This window comes from Dromiciops gliroides, chromosome 2 (genome assembly GCF_019393635.1).
Source record: "Dromiciops gliroides isolate mDroGli1 chromosome 2, mDroGli1.pri, whole genome shotgun sequence".
NCBI lineage: Eukaryota > Metazoa > Chordata > Mammalia > Microbiotheria > Microbiotheriidae > Dromiciops > Dromiciops gliroides.
The window spans coordinates 437,195,915-437,215,430 of NC_057862.1; the positions used below are offsets into that span (position 1 = coordinate 437,195,915).

At 40.5% G+C, this 19,516-nt stretch overlaps 1 protein-coding gene across 1 annotated transcript in view; it reads right to left on the minus strand.

Annotated features, from left to right (window-relative positions):
• The window catches only part of MYT1 (myelin transcription factor 1), a 185,792-nt gene that overhangs the window by 121,698 nt on the left and 44,578 nt on the right, over positions 1–19,516 (minus strand). The window contains 1 exon segment of the mRNA XM_043987748.1: positions 4,781–4,881. The gene's annotated coding sequence lies outside the window, so the exon portion shown is untranslated.

Here is a 19,516-nt window from a genome sequence, read left to right on the forward strand (position 1 = left end):
CACCAGTCCTGTAATCAGGAGGACCTGAGTTCAAATCTGGCCTCAGACACTTGACACTTACTAGCTGTGTGACCCTGGGCAAGTCACTTAACCCCAATTGCCTCACCAAAACAAACAAACAAACAAAAACAAAATAAAACACAAAAAACCCAACAACCTTGTTCTCCTTGGCTCTAGGCAGCCCAATTAAAAGCCAGAAGGAGAAATTTAGGAGAAGCAGATTTTTTACTTGATATAAGAGAAAACTATCTAATATGTCAATCCAATTAAACAGATGTTAAATGTCTATACATGCACAACACTGTTCTAGGCACTGAGGATACAGAGACCAAAATGAAAAAATAGCCTTTTCCATCAAGGAACTTACATTCTGATGGAGGATATAACTTGAAGAATGGATAAGTATCCAAATAGAGGGAGGGAGAACGAATGAACAAACAGGGGAACAGAAAAAGCCCTGTAAATGTGGTAGCACATAAGCCAAGCATAATGGTTAGCTAAGGATGCTGCTAAGGGTTGAATGTGAGGAAGGAGGGCATTCCAGGCATGGTAGAGAACCAGTATGAAAGCAGAACTGGAAAATGGAATGTAGAGTTTAAGAATAGCTGGTAGGTCATTTTGGCTGAAATGTGGATTACGTCAGAGTAATATGAAATAAGACTGGGAAGGTGGGTAGGAGCCAGATTGTGAAGGGGTGAATTGTAATCAGGGGTGTGCTAGTAAATGTTTAACAACCAGCTCTTGGAAAGGGAGAAGGGCATGTAGCATGACATCCTTTTAAGTTTGTCATAATTAACATTTTCACCATCATTTTGTTAAGCCTAAACAATCAACAAAAGAATAAATCAAATGCTGTTTTGTAGTATTTGCTGATTTTTTGAGGTAAAGTTGCTCACATTGGAAATCTAACAAACTGTTTAAGAAGGATACAGCACACACCTAAATAATGGAGGGGAGCCAGTAATCAGGATGCTATTGTATCAGACCACAGGTGATGAAGACCTGAACTAGAGCAATGGCAATGCAAGTAGAGAGAAGAGAACAGGTGTAAGAGACAACACAGAGACAGAACCAATAAATCTTGGCAACTTATTCAATGTTGGAGGAGGAAGGATTTGAGAAAGAACAAAGATCAAGGTGGTGAACCTGGGTTACCTTGTAAAAGTGGAATGAGTTGTTTTAAGCTCTCTATCATGGAACATCTTCAAGGGGAAGCTGGGGGACTACTCATTGGAGATGTTGTAGAGATTTTTATTCATGTATGGGTTAGATCAGATCACTTCTGAGGTACCTTCTCACTCTGGGATTCAAGAAGTTTGTTCCCTAGTATTACACCACAACCCCATGCTCCATCTCACTACACCCCATCAGTTGGAACATCTGAATTGTCAAGTAATCTTTTCTCTAAGATACCAGAACCACTGTCTTACCAGGGTCTTCTTGTCTGGGTTTGGAACATTTTTCTCAGTAGGTATTTGTGAAATCAGCAGAAAACTTGCAGCCTCCCCAAATTGCCAATTTAAGGCTGATCTGCTGATGTCTTCTCTGATCTTGAATAGGTTGAAAACATGCATCTCTTAGCCCTTCTGCACTGGCATTAACTGCCAAAGCTTGATCTCTAGTGGAGTAACCTTTGGCCACCAGAGTCACTTCTATGCCAAGATGAGGCACTGGAAGAAAACCTCAGTGGAAATGACCCTGGGTTTCATCTAGTGCCTCTGTCATCAAAGGAAATGAAGTTAACCTGGCAACATTTGTTCTTGATCAACCAACCCTAGAAGCAGCTAAGTGGCACAGTGAACAGAGCCCTGGCCCGGGAGGGAAGACATGGAAACAGTTCAGCTCATGGATACGCAGACTCATAAAGTGAGTTATCTTCCAACATTGCAATTCAACGATTATACTTTGCCTTCTTAGGAAATGATCCAGATTTCTGTTCAAATATTTTACCCTCAGAAGTTAAAAAAAGTCTTAATAATTTTCTGGTGATTCCTACTCCATTTCCTCTTAAATAATTTTTTTAAAAAACACCCTAAGCATTATGCTCAATCTCCCCCATCACCAAAGCCACTTTGTTATTTTTAAGTGGCATTTAGGTGTTATTCCCATTTCTTCTCAAACAGTTCCCTCCCAAAGTGAATGTCTAAGCTGAAGCCATGGGTTGCTTCCTGCAACACTCCATCAATCCATGAGTATTTATTGAGCATCTACTATTTTCAAAGCATGACTACATTCATCTCTCAGCAATATCATTGGCCTGTCTTTTGCAAGTATAAATGCTGCTCAAGGGAATTATTAGCCTTCTTCCTCTCCTTGGCAATCTCTTTCCTCCACTTTCTTACCATTCCACCCCACCTCACACAAAAGAAAGGGGTCAATCCTGCAGAGATAGAAAACCTATTTTGAAAATGAAAGTCAAATGTTTCATATTGGCAAGAAGAACCCTATTAAGTTGATGGTTTTTGAGCACTTAGGAAAGTGGCTATCATAAGCTACTATGGAAGGAAGGAAATAAGCATTTATTAAGTGCATACTACGTGCCACATAGTATTCTAAGTGTTTTACAAATATTTTATTTGATCCTCTTGGTGCTAATATGATCCCCATCTTACAGTCAAGAAAACTGAGTCAGACAGAGGTGAAGTGACTTGTCCAGGGTGACACAGATACTAAGTGCCTGTGGTGGGATTTGAATTTCGGTCTTATTGACTTCAGGCCCAGGGCTGTATCTGTTGTGCCCCCTAGAAGACTCTAAGTTGATCAAGAGCAAGTGTCGCCGGGTTAACTTCATTTCCTTTGGTGGCCAAAGGTAATACCAATGGAGGTCAAGCTTTTTCAAGTTCTGCCACCATAGAAGGGCTCAGAGATGTACTATATGTTTACATTCACATAAAAGCCTCATTAAATTTGGAGAAGACTTCAGAGGATTAGCCATAAGCAGATAATTTGGTGGGGTTTTCTGGAGGGGGGCTTGGGAAGGTGGAGGTGGCCTCAGCCAACTAGAAAAATATTTCTTCAGGTATGGAGAGATTTGTCTGCATCTAGAAAGGAAACATGTCTGCTGATTAAATCACATTTCCTTGAAGTACAAAATCAAATACCAAAATGAAGAGTGAAGCTAAGTAGCTCAGTGGGCTTGGAATTGGGAAGACTCATCTTCCTGAGTTCCAATCTGGCCTCAGGCATGTACTAGCTGTGTGACCCTGGGCAAGTCACTTCACCCTGTTTGCCTTAGGTTCTTCATCTGCAAAATGAGTTGGAGAAGGAAATGGAAAGTCACTTCAGTATCTTTTCCAAGAAACCCCAAATGGGGTCATGAAGAGTTGGACATGACTGAACAACAAAAACAAACCAAAGTGAGGAGGAGCTGCTTGTGGCTACAAAGAGTTAAAGGATGCTTCACTGGCAAGTCTGTAAAAGGCATTTATCAGAAATCTCACATCACACAAGCAAAGATAGAGGTGGATGTATCACTTGCATGTTGGAAAGTCCAGCCTTACTATGAGATTGTGAATTCTACAGGTCCCCCTGAACTAGAATTCCACAAGGAAAGCCAGGAAGTTCTTGGGAATGCAATCTCAGGACATAAGACCTGACCAATCCTGGGGATGAACAGGCCTTGACCCTTGCTGCTGTTGCATATTTTTCTCCACTGAGGACAGAACAAGAGAAAGGGGGTACATCCTGTGGCCCAAGGGTCTCAGATTTGACAAGAAATTCTTTTGTTTCCTGGGTCAAGGGAGCTTCAGAAAAGCCCACAGCATGTTGTGTGGGTCTCTTGTAGCTGATTTATGGAGGATCATGGGATAATGGAATTAGAACTAGAAGGAACCTTAGAGGCCATATAGTCTAACTCCCTCATTTTACAGATTAAGGAAACATGGCCCAAAAAGATTAAGTGACTTGCCCAAGGTCATAGATAGTTTAAGTATCAAAAGCAGGATTTGAAGTCACAACTTTGGGCAGACATGCAGACATGGATGGTTTGCTGAAATCTACATCACTGGTGAGGATGGGGGGTTGTTGATGATGATGGTGGTGGTGGTAACAATGCTGGTGGTGGTCAGTATTTATATAGTGCCTTAAATTTTACAAAATAGTTGAGGCTGAGATGCTGAGAGTCATATAGCTAGTAGGCACCTAAGCCGGGAGTTGGGCTCAGGACTTCCTACCTCCCAGTCTATTGATCTATTCAATATGCTACCTAGCTGCCCCACATTTGGAGACATACTTAGAAATGTCAAAATGTTAGAGAACGAGTCTCCAGGAGTGAAATTTGTCATCAGCTATGTAGGTTTATTAGAGGTTTGTTATACATCTATTATGGGTGTTTTTATGTTTCCTAATGGAAGCTATGGGGTCTCTTTCCTTGGAGAGATTAATAAGAGAAGGAAATGCATTGGCACGGCTTAGGAGCAGACTTTGTCTTAATGAAAGGGGCTACACAAGATGACATCTACAAGGCCTTTCTCACTTTACGTGTATTTTGTGATTGAAAAACACTGTGAAAAGGTTACTGTCAGCTGCTGTGTAATATTCCAAGGTCCTCTTTTAACTTAAAAGGTGTTGAGCTCATGAATCGAGCTACTCCCCTTTTGTCATTCTCCCTAACACTGGGGGTATTGGCTATCTGGGCATTACAACAATGATTGTAATGGCTTTCTCCATAGGGATCTGAAGGATGACCTTGGCAGGCCCCCCATGGAGGGGGGCCCGAGGGAGCCCCTGTTCTGCTCAGGGGATTCTGTGATGGGGGTCCCCTCCACCTTCCTCTCCTCACCTTGCTCAGTTTGCCGGGTATGCTTTTTGTGCTCTCGCAGCTGCTGATCTTTTCTCCGTGGGTCCACCTTTGACTCAGCAGCTCACCCCGGAACTCATTTTCTGAGGGTTTAAGAAAATACAGGGTCAGGACAAGAAAAGAAGTCATGGACTGCCAGCCATGCTGACTCAGTGGGGGATTTCATGGGTTCCCGCCCATCCCCCATTCTTCCCCATAAATGCCCAAGCAGGACAGGCAGCAGTAATACCTGGACCAGGCTTCCAGGATCTGGGGAAGTCTATCCACTAGGTCAGAGGTTCCCAACCCATCAGGAATTTACCAGCAGAAAGGGGGGCAAGCTCAAGAACTCTGTGGCTGGTCTGAGGCCTCACTGCCTCCTCATAAGACCCTCCCAAGCTCTTGAGCAGGGTGGCAGCAACTCAACCCTGCCTTCAGTCAAGCCTTTCTGATTAGAACCATGGGGTGATAGATTTATCCTGATACAGGGCCTTGTGGGTTACCTGGTCCAACCTACCCATTTAATAGATAAGGAAATTAAAGCAGAGCCATTATTTGAACCCATCAGTTTGAGTCTCCTCTGGGTTAGAGTTCTAGGCCCTAGGCCCACTGAATTTTGGCTCTGATGTCAAACTAAGAGAATTTATCAGGGCAAGAGTGGACGGAGTCCAACAGATCCTTCAGATTTCCTTGGCTGGGGGTATTTGCAAGGGGCATTGAGGTTGAATGGAAATCACACTGGTCTTAGAGTCAGGAGACTGGCTTGTAGTCCTGGTTCTCCAGCTCATTTTTGCACTCAGCATGTCAGTTTTTTCATCTGTAAAAAGAACTATATGGCTTCTCAAGATCCTCATGGCACTAACAATCTATGATCCTAAGATTATAAAATTAGGTCAGCCAAAGACTATGTGAGGAGTCAGGAAGAATGACGTAGATCAACAACAGCAAAAAAGGCAAATAACCAAAAAAAAAAAAAACAACAACCCCAAACCCAAACCCCCAAAGAAAAAGAGGGTCATGTTCCTAGGACCCTATGAGGTTTGGATGAAAACCAAGGTGGACTCGCTTTAAAACAACCCAACTTATGAAAACCCAAACCTACAAAATAAAGAAGTTAGGAGGCAAATATTCGTGTTACAAATAGATTCTTCACTTCAAAAGAAAAAAACATCCAGAGCATTTCCTTTATTTATTTTTTAATTGTTTTTTTTTTTTTAGTGAGGCAATTGGGGTTAAGTGACTTACTTGTCCAGGGTCACACAGCTAGTAAGTGTTAAGTGTCTGAGGCTGGATTTGAACTCAGGTGCTCCTGAATCCAAGGCCAGTGCTCTATCCACTGCGCCACCTAGCTGCCCCCGGAGCATTTCCTTTAAATAGGAGACTTGCATTTTAAAAAATATTATTCTATCTATGAAATTTAGTTAACCTACAACTTTTCTGGGAACATATTTAGGAAGAAAAGTGGGGTCTCATAATCCTCTTAATGGTTAGGCAGGCCATTGCCTCCCTACAATGGAGGTTTCTGAACATCTCTACCACCTGCCTTTGAACCTTTTATCTGCCCCTTAACTCTATGTTTCTGATTCTCTTTAGGTTAAGGCATCTGGTTAATATTTAATTCTTCACATAAATTCACACATCTGAGCAGAGGACAAGCCCGTTGAGCTGGACATGACAAAGAAACACATTGTGTACCTATTCCCTGCACGTCAATCCATGTTTCCATGACAACTGGCTTGCTTCGGCAGCTTTGAAAAGGAGGTCATTAAGGAACCAACAATAAAAACAGGAAATGAATATTCCTGCATTTCAAGCTTTCCTTTTCACCTGCCTTCCTCACCACTGCAAAGAGAGTTTGGTACCTGGGAAAGTAACGAACTTACCTAGGCAGGTGCACCGCTGCTCTGCCTAGTATATCTTCAATAGTTTTTATCCCTATCACAATTAATTCGATCTGTTCGCTAGCCCACTATACCCATGCCCCAAGTCCCCAGAGAACTCAGTGGGACTCACAGAACAGTCATCATTTGGAATGCATGGAAATGTCTTTAATAGCATTAAGGATACCTCATTCTTAATTAAGGAAGTACAAAAATGATGAAATGTCAGACTTAGTTGGCCAGAAGATTAAAGAGCAATGTTGCAAGATCATTAAATTTAAATGTCAGGAGAAGTGATGGAAGTGAAGTCTTGGCCCTGTTGTAGATGACTAAGGCACATTTATAAAGGACATCAGGGCATTTAAGTGGCACAGTGGATAAAGTGCCAGGCCTAGGTCAGGAAAACCTGAGTTCAAATCCAGCCTCTGACACTTAACTAGCTGAATGACCCTGGGCAAGTGGGAGGTGACTCATTTTCTTCTTCTTTTTTTTGTTGTTGTTTTTTTTTTTTAATTTTGTGGGGCAATGGGGGTTAAGTGACTTGCCCAAGGTCACACAGCTAGTAAGTGTCAAGTGTCTGAGGCCGGATTTGAACTCAGATACTCCTGAATCCAGGGCCGGTGCTTTATCCACTGCACCATCGACTCATTTTCTTCTAATAGCAATCCTATGGGATTTTTCCCATTTGACAGACGAGGAAACTGAAATTGGAAGAGAAAAAGTGAGTGGAAACCTTGGGTAAGTTAATGTAGATCCAGGGTTAAAATCTAGGTCTCTTGATTCCCAGACAGGGTAGGCTAAGCTCTGGAAGTCAGCTTTTGTATGAGTAGAGAAAATTCGTCCCCAAAGAGATGGGAGCTCCTTGTCTTCTGGGCCCTAGCGCTAGTTTCTTGATCTACCAGCCTAGCAAACTTTTGGGAGAATAATCCATTATTTGACAAAAACTTATGAGAAAACTGGAGAGCAGCTTGACAGGAACTAGGTGTAGACCAATATCTCACACCATATACCTAGATAAGGTCCAAATGGGCACATGATTTAGACATAAAAGGTGATGCCATAAGCAGATCTAAGAATAAGGGAAGAATTTATGAACAAACCAAGAGATAGAGAATATTACAGGATGTAAAATGGATAATCATAATTACATTAAATGAAGTTTTGCACAAAAGTTTTTTGTTTGTTTGTTTTGCTAGAAACCAATGCAACCAAGATTAGAAGGGAAGCAGAAAACTGGGAGGGGGGAATATTACAGCAAGTTTCTCTAATAAAGTCCTTTTCTCAAATATATAGAGAACTGAATCAAATTTATAAGAATACCAGTCATTCCCCAATTGATAAATGGTCAAAGGATATAAACAGGCAGTTTTCAGATGAAGAAATAAAAGTTATCTATAGTCATATGAAAAAATGCTCTAAATTACTATTAATTAGATAAATGCAAATTAAAACAACTCTGAGGTACCATCTCACACCTATCAGATTGGCTAATATGACAGAAAAAGAAATTTAAAAATGTTGGAGGGCATATGGGAAAATTAGGACACTAATGCTCTGTTGGTGGAGTTGTGAAATGATCCAAATATTCTGGAGAACAATTTGGAACTATGTCCAAAGAGCTATAAAATTGTGCATACTCTTTGACCCAGCAATACTACTGTTAGGTCTGTATCCCAAAGAGATAAAAACAAAAGGAAAGGACCTATATATAAAAATATTTATAGCAGTTCTTTTTGTGGTGACAAAAATTTGGAAATTGAAGAGATTCCCATCAATTGGGGAATGGATAAACAAATTGTGGTATATGATTATGATGGAGTCTTGTTGTGCTATAAGAAGTGACAAGCAGGGGGCAGCTAGGTAGCGCAGTGGATAGAGCTGAGGCCCTGGAGTCAGGAGTACCTGAGTTCAAATCTGGCTTCAGACACTTAACACTTACTAGCTGTGTGACCCTCAGCAAGTCACTTAACCCCAATTGCCTCACTAAAAAATTAAAATTAAAATAAAATAAAAAAAAAGAAGTGACAAGCAGGATGCTTTCAGAAAAACCTGGAAAGACAAACATGAACTTATGCAAAATGAAGTGAGCAGACCAAAGAACATTGTACATAATAACAGCAATGTTGTACAAAGATCAACTGCGAATGACTTAGCTATTCTCAGCAATACAGTGATCCAAGACAATACTGAAGGACTTACGATGAAAAATGCTATCCACCTCCTGAGAAAGAACTGATGGAGTCTGAATGCAGATCAAAGCATACTATTTTTCACTTTCTTTATTTTCCTGGGGGTGAGGGGTTGTCGGGGGTTTTTTTGGTCCATGTTTTCTTTTTCAACATGACTAATATGGAAATGTTTTGCATGACTGCACATGTATAATCTATAGCAAATTGCTTGCCTTCTCAATGTGGAGGTGGAGATAATTTGGAACTTAGTTTTTAAAATAATAAATGTTAAAAGTTATTTTTACATGTAATTAGAAAAAATAAAGTATTAAAAAGAAAGACTGGAATAAGTTCTTCAAAGAAAAAACAAATTAGAAGATGAAATCATAGAGAATCATAGTTCTAGAACTAGAAGAGATCTCAGAGAGCATCTAGTGCAAACCTCTTATTTTACATCTGAAAAAACTGAGGTCCAAAGAAGTTAAATGACTAGCCCAAGGTATATAGGTAGTAAGTGGCAGAGGCTGGATTGGAACCCAGGTCTTTTGACTGAAAATAATCTTGAAGAAACAATGGGGAATACTAACCTGGGTACGGAGGGTTGGGGTGTGAAAGGGAAGAACAGAATATGAAAGAGTTTTGAGAGTTAGACTCTTTGGGAAGGAACTCCAAGGGATATACCTCATCTTGTACTGGGATGAATATTGTGAATCTGTAGTTGCCTTAGGACAGTAAATTTGGTAATGACCAGAGGAAGAAGGAATAAATAGTTGTGGCTATTTATTTAGGTGTGGCTGAGACAACTATTTGTCAATCTCATCAACAATATAACCAGATGACCAATACCCACTTCTTCATTCATGATAAAAACAAATTCTATAGTCAGAAAGAAAGCATTATTAAAACTATGAAATCCTAGGAAAGAGATTGAATTTCTTAGGGGAGGGGATCACATTTTCGTGATTGCTATTCCTAAAGAGACCCCAGAAAAGACAGGTGTATTTGAAGAGTGAACAGTTAGCTAATAAGAGGGTGCCTGAGAATGGGAGCTGTATTTCTTTCTTTCTTTTTTTTTTGTGGGGCAATGGGGGTTAAGTGACTTGCCCAGGGTCACACCACCAGTAAATGTCAAGTATCTGAGGCCGGATTTGAACTCAGGTACTCCTGAATCCAGGGCTGGTGCTTTATCCACTGTGCCACCTATCTGCCCCGGGATCTGTATTTCACAGAATCGAAGACTCCTATAGACTATAAGATCCTTGAGGTAGGGATTGTTTTCTTCTTGTCATTGTACTCATAGTGCTTAGCACAGTGCCTGGTGCATAGTGTGGGCATTCACCCAGTTCAGAGAAAATATAGATAGGACCCCATGATCTAGAATTCTGTAGGATAAATCAACCCAAGAGGGATAGGAAGATCTCAAGAATGAAATTATGACACAATATGGTTTTGTTTTTCTTTTGCACGAGACTTGTGATTTCATCATTGAAGGAATTCCTGTTAAGGGTTTTTCTTTACTAATGTTGATTAGCACCTTCAACTGAATTTAGTATTTTAGAGTTGCTTTAGGGACTAAGAGACTAAGTCACTTGTCTAGAGTCACACCGGTATGACTCAGAAGTGGGACTGGTGGGTACACAGGATTTCCTGACTCTGTAGGTAGCTCTCTACCCACTCTGCCACAGTGCCACACAACACATAAAGGATACCAATGAGAAAGAAAAGGGATGTCTAAGGGTACTTGTGTAGATTCATAGGGAATTCATTGACCATGGATTTTAAAAATATCTCTGTCAAAGATGGAATCAAGGCCAGGTGAGAAAGATGCATACAAAAGAAAGGGAAAATTCTGTAAGAATAGTATCAGGAGCATGAAAGGGAAGTGTAAGCTTCAGCTTAGCAATGAATACTAAAATAATTTTTTTAAAGACTTAAAAAACCCTTATGTTGAGGGCAAGAGGAAAATCAAGGCAGGAATAAGACTACTGTTAGCACTCCAATAAAGTGTTGGTAAAGGACAAATAAAAAAGATAGAACCACTAATCCCTACTTTTGCTTCTGTTTTCCGAACCAAGGAGAACAATCTCTGTACCCCGAGGGATTGCTTATAAATGGTTCATAGTTAGTTGGAACCCACTATATGAAACAAGGGAATGGAAGTCACAGTACCACAGAATCGCAAAATTTGAGAGTTGGGTGCTCATTGTCAGGCGTGTCCTAGAGGGGATCCCTGTTCAGGTACAGATTGGACTTGAGGATTTCTGAAGCCCCCTTCAATATGGACATTTCATAATTATTAACACTAAGCAGCATTTCTGAAACCCCTGTGTAAATGAATGATCGGTGTGTCACAGAAGAGGAAGATGAGGCAGCTAGGCGGTGCAGCATAGTTAGGAAGACCTGAGTTCAAATCCAGGTTTGGACCCTAGCTGTATGATCCTGGTTAAGTCACTTAACCTCCATCCGCCTCAGTTTCCTTGACTGTAAAATGGAGCTAATTATAGCACCTACCTCCCAGGGTTGTTGTGAGAATCAAATGAGATCATATTTGTAAAGCTTTCAGTATAGTGGCAAGCACAAAGTAAATGCTAACCATTATTAAGATGACCTCCTTGGCTCTTATATTCGAAAACCAACAACATGGGCATGGACAAACTTAGAGGAGAAGTCATCAATTCAATTAAATTCAATTCAAAAAACCCCTAGAAACCATCCAGCAGAAGGCACAGTGTCATAAGAATGAAATAACAGAGACATGACTGATGTCTCCCTATATTAAATTTGGCCCCAACAGTTACTATGTGCTGTGTACAAATGTTTGAGAGACAATGAAGAGTAAATATTTGTGCTTTACTGAAAAGCAAAGTTTGCTCTAGATGGTAGCCATATGGCAGAATGACTTGGAATCAGGAAGACCTGAGTTAAAATCTTGCTTTGAGCAGTTACTCAGCTATGTGACTCTGGACAAGTCACTGGACTTCTCAGCCTCAGTTTCCTTATATGTAAAATGGGGATAATAACAACACCTACCTCAAAGGATTGCCCTGAGGATCAAATAAAATAATATATGCGAAGGGCTTTGAAAACTATAAAACACTATATAAATGGTGGTTATAATTTTTTATGAAGTCTCTGTGAAGGAGGGAAAGAAGACAATTAGTAGATACAGGGAAGAGATAATAAAGAATAGTAGCTAGGCAGAGAAGACAGGATAGTCGAGGTTTTAGGAATGGGATTTTAGAGGATGCAAATGACAATACTTGCTTCCATTCTATGTGGAATCATGTGTATAACTATGTCCACAAGGACCCATTGAGATTCAGGAAATAACTTACATGAAGGGCTTTGGAATCCTCCTTGAAAACAGGCAACATAGATAAAAAAGACCCCTGCAAAGGTCCAGCTTCCATAGGCTGAGATGAAGCCACAGCTGAGACTGGCCGGGAAGTCACAGCTGGGTCTGGCCGGGAAGTCACAGCTGGGTCTGGCTGAGAAGTCACAGCTGGGACTGGCTGGAAAACCACAACTGTGTCTGGCCAGGAAGTCAACAGCATGGATTTAAGTTCTTTTTTATATCTCAGTAAAGAATAAGGTCATCAAAGCTGTACACTGGCTTTATGTGAAAGGCCAAATGGAAATATTTTATTTCCATGATAAATGTGAAATTATAAATCTTGGTGATCATAGCAAAAATGCTGTAAGGAAGAGCGTGAGGATTATCCGCTACACCAGGCGTCTCCCTCCCATCCCTCCCCAACCCAATTTGACAAAGGGAGCAGGTTGTGGTAGGGAGTTGTGTCTTCTCATATCATATTTGGAGGTTACTGATACTTTCTTCTATAGAGTCACCATCAGGGAATGGGCCTCTTCCGAGATGCCATTTATGCTTCTATACTTTGTTACCTCATCATGGCAACGGGCTCTGCTTTTCATTTCTGAAGCAACCTTCAGTTTTCCATTGGTGAGAATAAGCCCACATCCCATGATTCTATCCAGCCAGAGGCTGGTTGTTAACCTATTGTCTCCACAGCCATCCTCCCCCGACTTCAATAACTAAAATAATACCCCCCCCAAACCCCATTCCCTACATCTCTGATTATTTCTATTTTCCTTGGCTATTCTTTCCCATTTAGTCAATTCATCCAATTCTAGCTCTGGGAAGTTTGGGTTATTTATGTTTTGAGATCTTACACACCTGCTCAGATGATGTGCTTAAAAGCCCTGAAGCCCACCTGTCCCTGCCTTGACATTCCAAAAGTTGCATGGCCTTGTCATTGTCCAGGGGTCTCCAAGTGGTAATCAGGGCATCCAACTGACAGGCTCACATTTATGCAATGGAGAACCAGGTTCAGGCAGTCATTCAAAGAAAAGAATACTGAAAATCTAAATGCACTTCTATGGAAACATCAGCCTGATATAATGGGCAGAGGGCTGGTCTTACAGTCAAGAAGACCTGAATTCAAATCCTGTCTCTGTGACATATGCTAGCAGTCTGTGATCATGGGAAAATCACCTAAACCTGTCAGAGCCTCAGGCAACTCTCTTAGATTAAGTTAATGAAGGATTGCTGATATATGTTAACAGGGTGAGTGTCCTCACCTTATGCACTGAAGAAATCATAGGTGTAATCATTCCTCAACCCAACACACACACACACACACACACACACACACACACACACATACACTCCTACCCACATACAGTAAGACAGTGTTCTGACAAAGTCTGTGTGACATGCTAATACCAAAAGAGACTAAGTGAAGGCTTACCAAGGCACATTTTCTATACTAGAATTTGGTCCAGTTGAGGTTTTCTTATAAATGCTCTGCACTTGAAATCTAGGCACTCAAAACACACTCTATCTCCCAGAAATGGGACTCGTGTGTGACACTTTGATGAAAGTGCATAGATCATAGAACACTGGAGAACCTCCAAGACCATCTAGTACTGAGATGCTTCCCCTTATTCATGTCCTGGACCCCTCTGACAGTCTGGTGAAGCCTATGGGCACCATCTCAGCTTAGGGTTTTCAATGTATAAATAAAATACATAGGATTACAAAGGAAAACAAAGATAAGTAAAAATATAGATGCATTTTTCCCATCCAAATTAACAGGCTCCCCTGAAATCTATTTTCAGACACCTTGCAGGTCCATGGACCCCAGGTTAAGAACCCTTGATCTAGTCCAAGGAAAGTACATTTCTTCCTCTCTTAAAAATAAGAATATACTTCTAATCTCTGCTCTCTGATTCCCAACCCCCAGAAATAACAGTTCTAAGAGCCAGGAGAAACATACAAAACATTTCATGTAAATAATTATAAAACTAAAACTCACTGAAATATTTCATGTGATTACTTTAATCAATGTGGGGAATAGAGTGCTGGACGTGGAGTCAAGAGGGCCTGAGCTCAAAACCTGCCTTTGACACTTAATAACCATGTGATCCTGTGCAAGTCACATAACTTCTGTCTGCCTCAGTTTCCTCATCTGTAAAATGGGGATCATAACGGCACCCACCTCCTGGGGTTGTTATGAGGATAATAACTGTAAAGAGCTCTGAAAACCTTAAAGCATTATGTAAATGTTAGTTATTGACATTATTATTGATAACTGTAACACTTTTGTCTTTAATGTAATTTTGTAAATATTACCCCAACTTAAGAACCTGAAAATAACAGAGAATCTAGGTCAACTCATACTTGTACAAAAAGCCTCTTTATGTCTTTTCTGAGAAATAGTCATGCAGCCTCCCCTTGAAAACTAATATTTGGTTGGGGGGGGGGACCGGGAAACCCGCTAACTCCCAAGGCAATTGATTTAGCAGTGGATTACTCTAACCACTGGGAAATTTTTCCTAACATCACATTGAGTCTGCCTCTCCATCTCCCTCCCATTGTTCCTAGTTCTGCCCTCTGGGATAAAGTGGAACAAATGTAATCCCTCTTCCATGTGGCTGCATAGCAAATATAACTATTTTAGCTTCTCTAAGTCCATTCTCCTACAGGTAAAACTTCCCATGTTTCTTCAAATGATTGCATTCCATTTAATTCAATGCATCAAACATAATGCTTGCTTTGTTCAAAATACTGTGCTAGGCACTGGGATTTGATGGCTTGTTTGTTTGTTTGTTTGTTTGATGAGACAGTTCCGGCCTTCAAACAAACTTATATGTTATTGGAGATGGGAGGGAAACAGGGCATGCATGCAGATAACTATAAAAGAATGTGGGGTCTAGTGGTGGCAAAGAGAGAGCCAGCTAAAATGTTCTAAGGAAATTTGAGGATGGAGATAAAGCACATTTTCAGCTGGAGGATTAGGAAAGTTTTTATGAAGGAAGTGATGCTTGAACTGAACCTTAAAAGGATGTTAAGAATTTTGAAAGGCAAAGATGAGAATGGAATGACTTCTAGACAGGAGGGACAGTCTGGGATAATATACACAAGTGAGAAGTTGCTTGCTTCCAATTAGAATGCAAGCTCCGTGAGAGCAGAGACTGTTTCAATTTTTCTATTTTATGTTCAGAGCTTAGCACAGTGCTTGGCATATAGTAAATGCTCACTTAATACAACAGAGGCAACTAGGTGGCACCATAGTGCATAGAGGTCTGAGCCTAGCCTCAGGAAGATCCAAGTTCAAATCCAGCCTCAGACTGTGTGACCCTGGGTAAGTTATTTAACTTCTGTTTGCCTCAGTTTCCCCAGTTGTAAAATGGGGATAATAATGGTACCTAATTTACAAGGTTATTGTGAGGATCAAATGAGAAAATATTTGTAAAGCTTAGCACAGGGCCTGAAACATAGTAGATGCTATAGAAATGCTTAACCCTTTACCCTTTCCTTATTAATGATCATTCATTTATAATGTCAGTTGTTGTTATGCATCGGCAGAGGTAGCTTTCCTTACCATGAGTTCTCTACATGTATTAAATCACATACATACCAAAAAAGAGGGATTTGGAAAAAATAGGGAGCCCCAGAAGGTTTGTGAGCAAGGGAAGAACCAGTCAGACTTGTGCCTCCACAAGTGCTTTTGGCAAATAGGTGAAATATATGCTGCAGTATGGGTGATTCATATGGCAAGAAAGAGATGATATACAAATGTTGACTCCTTGAGTCAACTTCAGAAGTGGGATTGGAAGAGGTGGCATAATGATAAGTCATCTAAATAGAGCTTTAAGATTTGCAAAGTGATTTCCACACTCGATCTCATTTGATCTTCAAGATAATCCTGTGAGGAAGGTGATTTCTTTATCCTTATTTTATAGGTGAGAAATCTGAGGCACAGAGGCATGAAAAGGATAAGTGACTTGTTCAGTCACCTCGGCTAACAACCTTGTTTCATTCTTGACTCATCCCTCACTCTTACTCCACATATCCCTTTTGACAACTCTTGTATTCTATATCTTTTCTCCACTCACACAGTCACCACCCTGGTACAGACTCTCATCATGTCACGCCTAGACTATTGCAATAGCCTTTTGCTTGGCCTCCCTTCCTCAAGTCTCTCCCCTTTCCAATCCATCTGCCACACATCTACCAAAGTAATTTTTAATTTTAAAATTTTTTTCTATTTTTTTAAACAATTTTTTTTGCAGAGCAATGAGGATTAAGTGACTTGCCCAGGGTCACATAGCTAGTAAGTGTAGTAAGTGTCAAGTGTCTGAGGTCAGATTTGAATTCAGGTCCTCCTGAATCCAGGGCCAGTGCTTTATCCACTATACCACCTAGTTTCCCCCAAAGTGATTTATTTTTAAATGTAGGTCTGATTCCCTTCTTCAATAAACTTCAATGGTTCCTTATTACCTCCAAGGTCAAATATAAAATATTCTATTTAAAATTTAAAACCCTGGCCTACTCTTACATTTTACTCCTCTCAAGGCTCTTTATGGCCTATTGGTCATACTTCTTCCCACACGACACTCCATCTCCCTACTTTTCCCTGGCAGTTTCTCCTTTCTGGAATTTTCTCCCTCCTTACCTATTGGCTTCTTTCAATACTCAGCTCAAATCCCACATTCAGTAGAAGGGTTTCACCGGTTCTTTCCATCATCTCCCCTCATGCTTTCCCACTGAGTCTGCCTTTTATTTAAACTGTATATATCTTCTAGGGCCAGCTAGGTGGTACAGTGGCTAGAGAGCTGGACCTGGGGTCAGGAAGACTCATCTTCCAGAGTCCAAATCTGGCCTCAGACAAGTCACTTTACTCTATTTGCCTCAATTTCCTCATCTGTAAAAAGACCTGAAGAAGAAAATGGCAAACCACTTCAGGATCTTTGCCAAGAATACTCCAAATGAGGTCTCAGAATCAGATGTGACTGAACAACAATGTATTTCATTACTCACATGTGTCTCCCCAATGGGAATGTGAAATCCTTGAGAGCAGGGAAGGAGTTTTTATCTTTCTTTGCATCCCCAGTGCTTAGTACAATGTGTTGCACAGGGTGAGTGCTTAACAAACACTTGTATACTACTTATCACACAGATAGTAAGTGTGAGGAAGAATTTGAACCCCAGTCTTCTTACCTCCAAGACTAGCACTCTACGTACTATACTGTGTTATCTCACTCTGGGTAAAATATGTGCCATCGAGGGAGTCCATAACCAGAAGAGATGGTGGGCTGGTTACATGGCAAGAATGAGGAGTAACAACGAACAGCCTGATTGCTACACTTATTCCCCCACGGTATTAAAAGGCCTAAAAGAAGGCCTCAGATAAATTGGATGCATTCCTCATCTAGGATTTATAAGTGGGTATGGGAAAGATTTACAGAGGATGAGAAAGTGTAGACAGGTTGTAATTTACATCATTGCAATGGGTACCCCCCAAACCCAGGTGACAAGGAGGATGGTGGTGCCCTAAGCAGCAACAAGGAGGATGGGAGAAGGGGCAGGTTTAAGAGGGATGATGAAGAGTCACTTACTCCTCATGACAAGGTTTCAAGCCCCTTTTCTTTACCAGTTGCCTTTTTCTGAACATTCCAACTTACATTATTCTTTGCAAGTTGTGATGCTTAGAACTGAAAAGAATACTCCCTATGTGGTCTGACCAGAGCAGAGGACAATGAAAATCTAGCCTTTTCTCAGTCCTGAACACTGTGCTTCCAATAATGCAATTTAAAATCACAGTAGATTTTTGGCTGCTGATTCACATTGAGCTTGTGATCGACTGAAGGCACTTGATCTTTTTCATATGAATTATGATGTGTTTGTGTCTGCCCATTCTTCACCTGGACAACTGATTCTTTGAAGCCAGATGTACTATTTTGATTCAGCAGTGAAGCCTCCTGACCTTAGGACCCCTTTGTACTCTTAAAAAGTGTTGAGGACTCCAGAGAACTTTTGTTTCTGTGGATTATTTCTACTATATGATCATAAGAAAATGAGAATTACTAAGACAAAGACTTAGTAATATTGTGAAAATAGTTTTTACCTCATGGCCCCCCAGAAAAGGTCTCAGAGACCTCCAGGGATCCCTAGACCATACTTTAAAACCAAAACCACACTTAGTTGATAGATTAACATTTAATCCATCCTCATTACATATGACCTTATTAGACTTGGGACATCCTTCTAGTCTGTTGTGATATTTTGGGATTCCAATTCTGCCCTTCAACATGTTAGGCATTCTTCCCCAATTTGTGTCACCTGTACCTTTGCTATGTATGTCATCTGTACCTCATCCAAATCATTGATAAAAATGTTAAGCAGCACAGGACAGAATCCTACGGAACACCATTCAAGACCCCCTCCCTCAGATACATATCACACACATATATGCGTGTGTATACATACATATACATATGTACAGTTACATTTATATCACACACATATCTATACATACACACATATACACATGCATGCATGCATGCATCCATCCATCCATCCACACGCACATTAATCATTACTCTTTGGGTCTAGCCATTCAACCAATTCAAAATACACCCAAATGTATTATCATCAAGTCTATATCTCTCCATCTTTTATACATGAATATTGTGAAAAAAGCTACATCAAGTGTCTGTTTGGATTGTGTCTATGACATTCCCACAATCTACCCTGATTTGTATGTCCTAAATATGAAGGAAGGAGGGAAGGAAGAAAGGAAGGAAGGAAGGAAATAAACCTTTATTAAGCACCTGCTATGTGTCCAGTACTATACTAAGCATTTTTCAAATATATTATTTGAGCCTCACAACAACCCTACAAGATGGGGGCTATCATTATACCCATTTTGCAGTTGAGGAAACTGAGACAGAGGTAAATGACTTGCCTAGGGTGACACAGCTAATAAGTATCTGAGGCTAGAATTGAACTTAGGTCTTTCTGACTGCAGGCCCAGTTCTCTACCCACTGTACAATCTAGCTGCAGAAGAAAAAGTATCTCAAGCTGGTTATGTACCTTAGCTCATTTTGGAGGGGGGTATTCTAAGAAAACAAAATAATGCAGTAGTTAGGCCAATAGGCCTGGCTTCTTTTTGCTTGTTTGTTTTTCATTCTTAGATTACTTAACTTTTTCTTCCAACAGGGGAACAGCATATTGATTCATTAACATTTATCCCCACCTAGTCAAGAGAACAGTAAGAAAGTAACAGAGGACAGCCAGGAGAGGAAAAAGTCTATTCCTATAGAGAACATTTAAAAATGCTTAACATTTCACTCATGCTGAGTTTGCTATCAGGGCAAAGAAGCT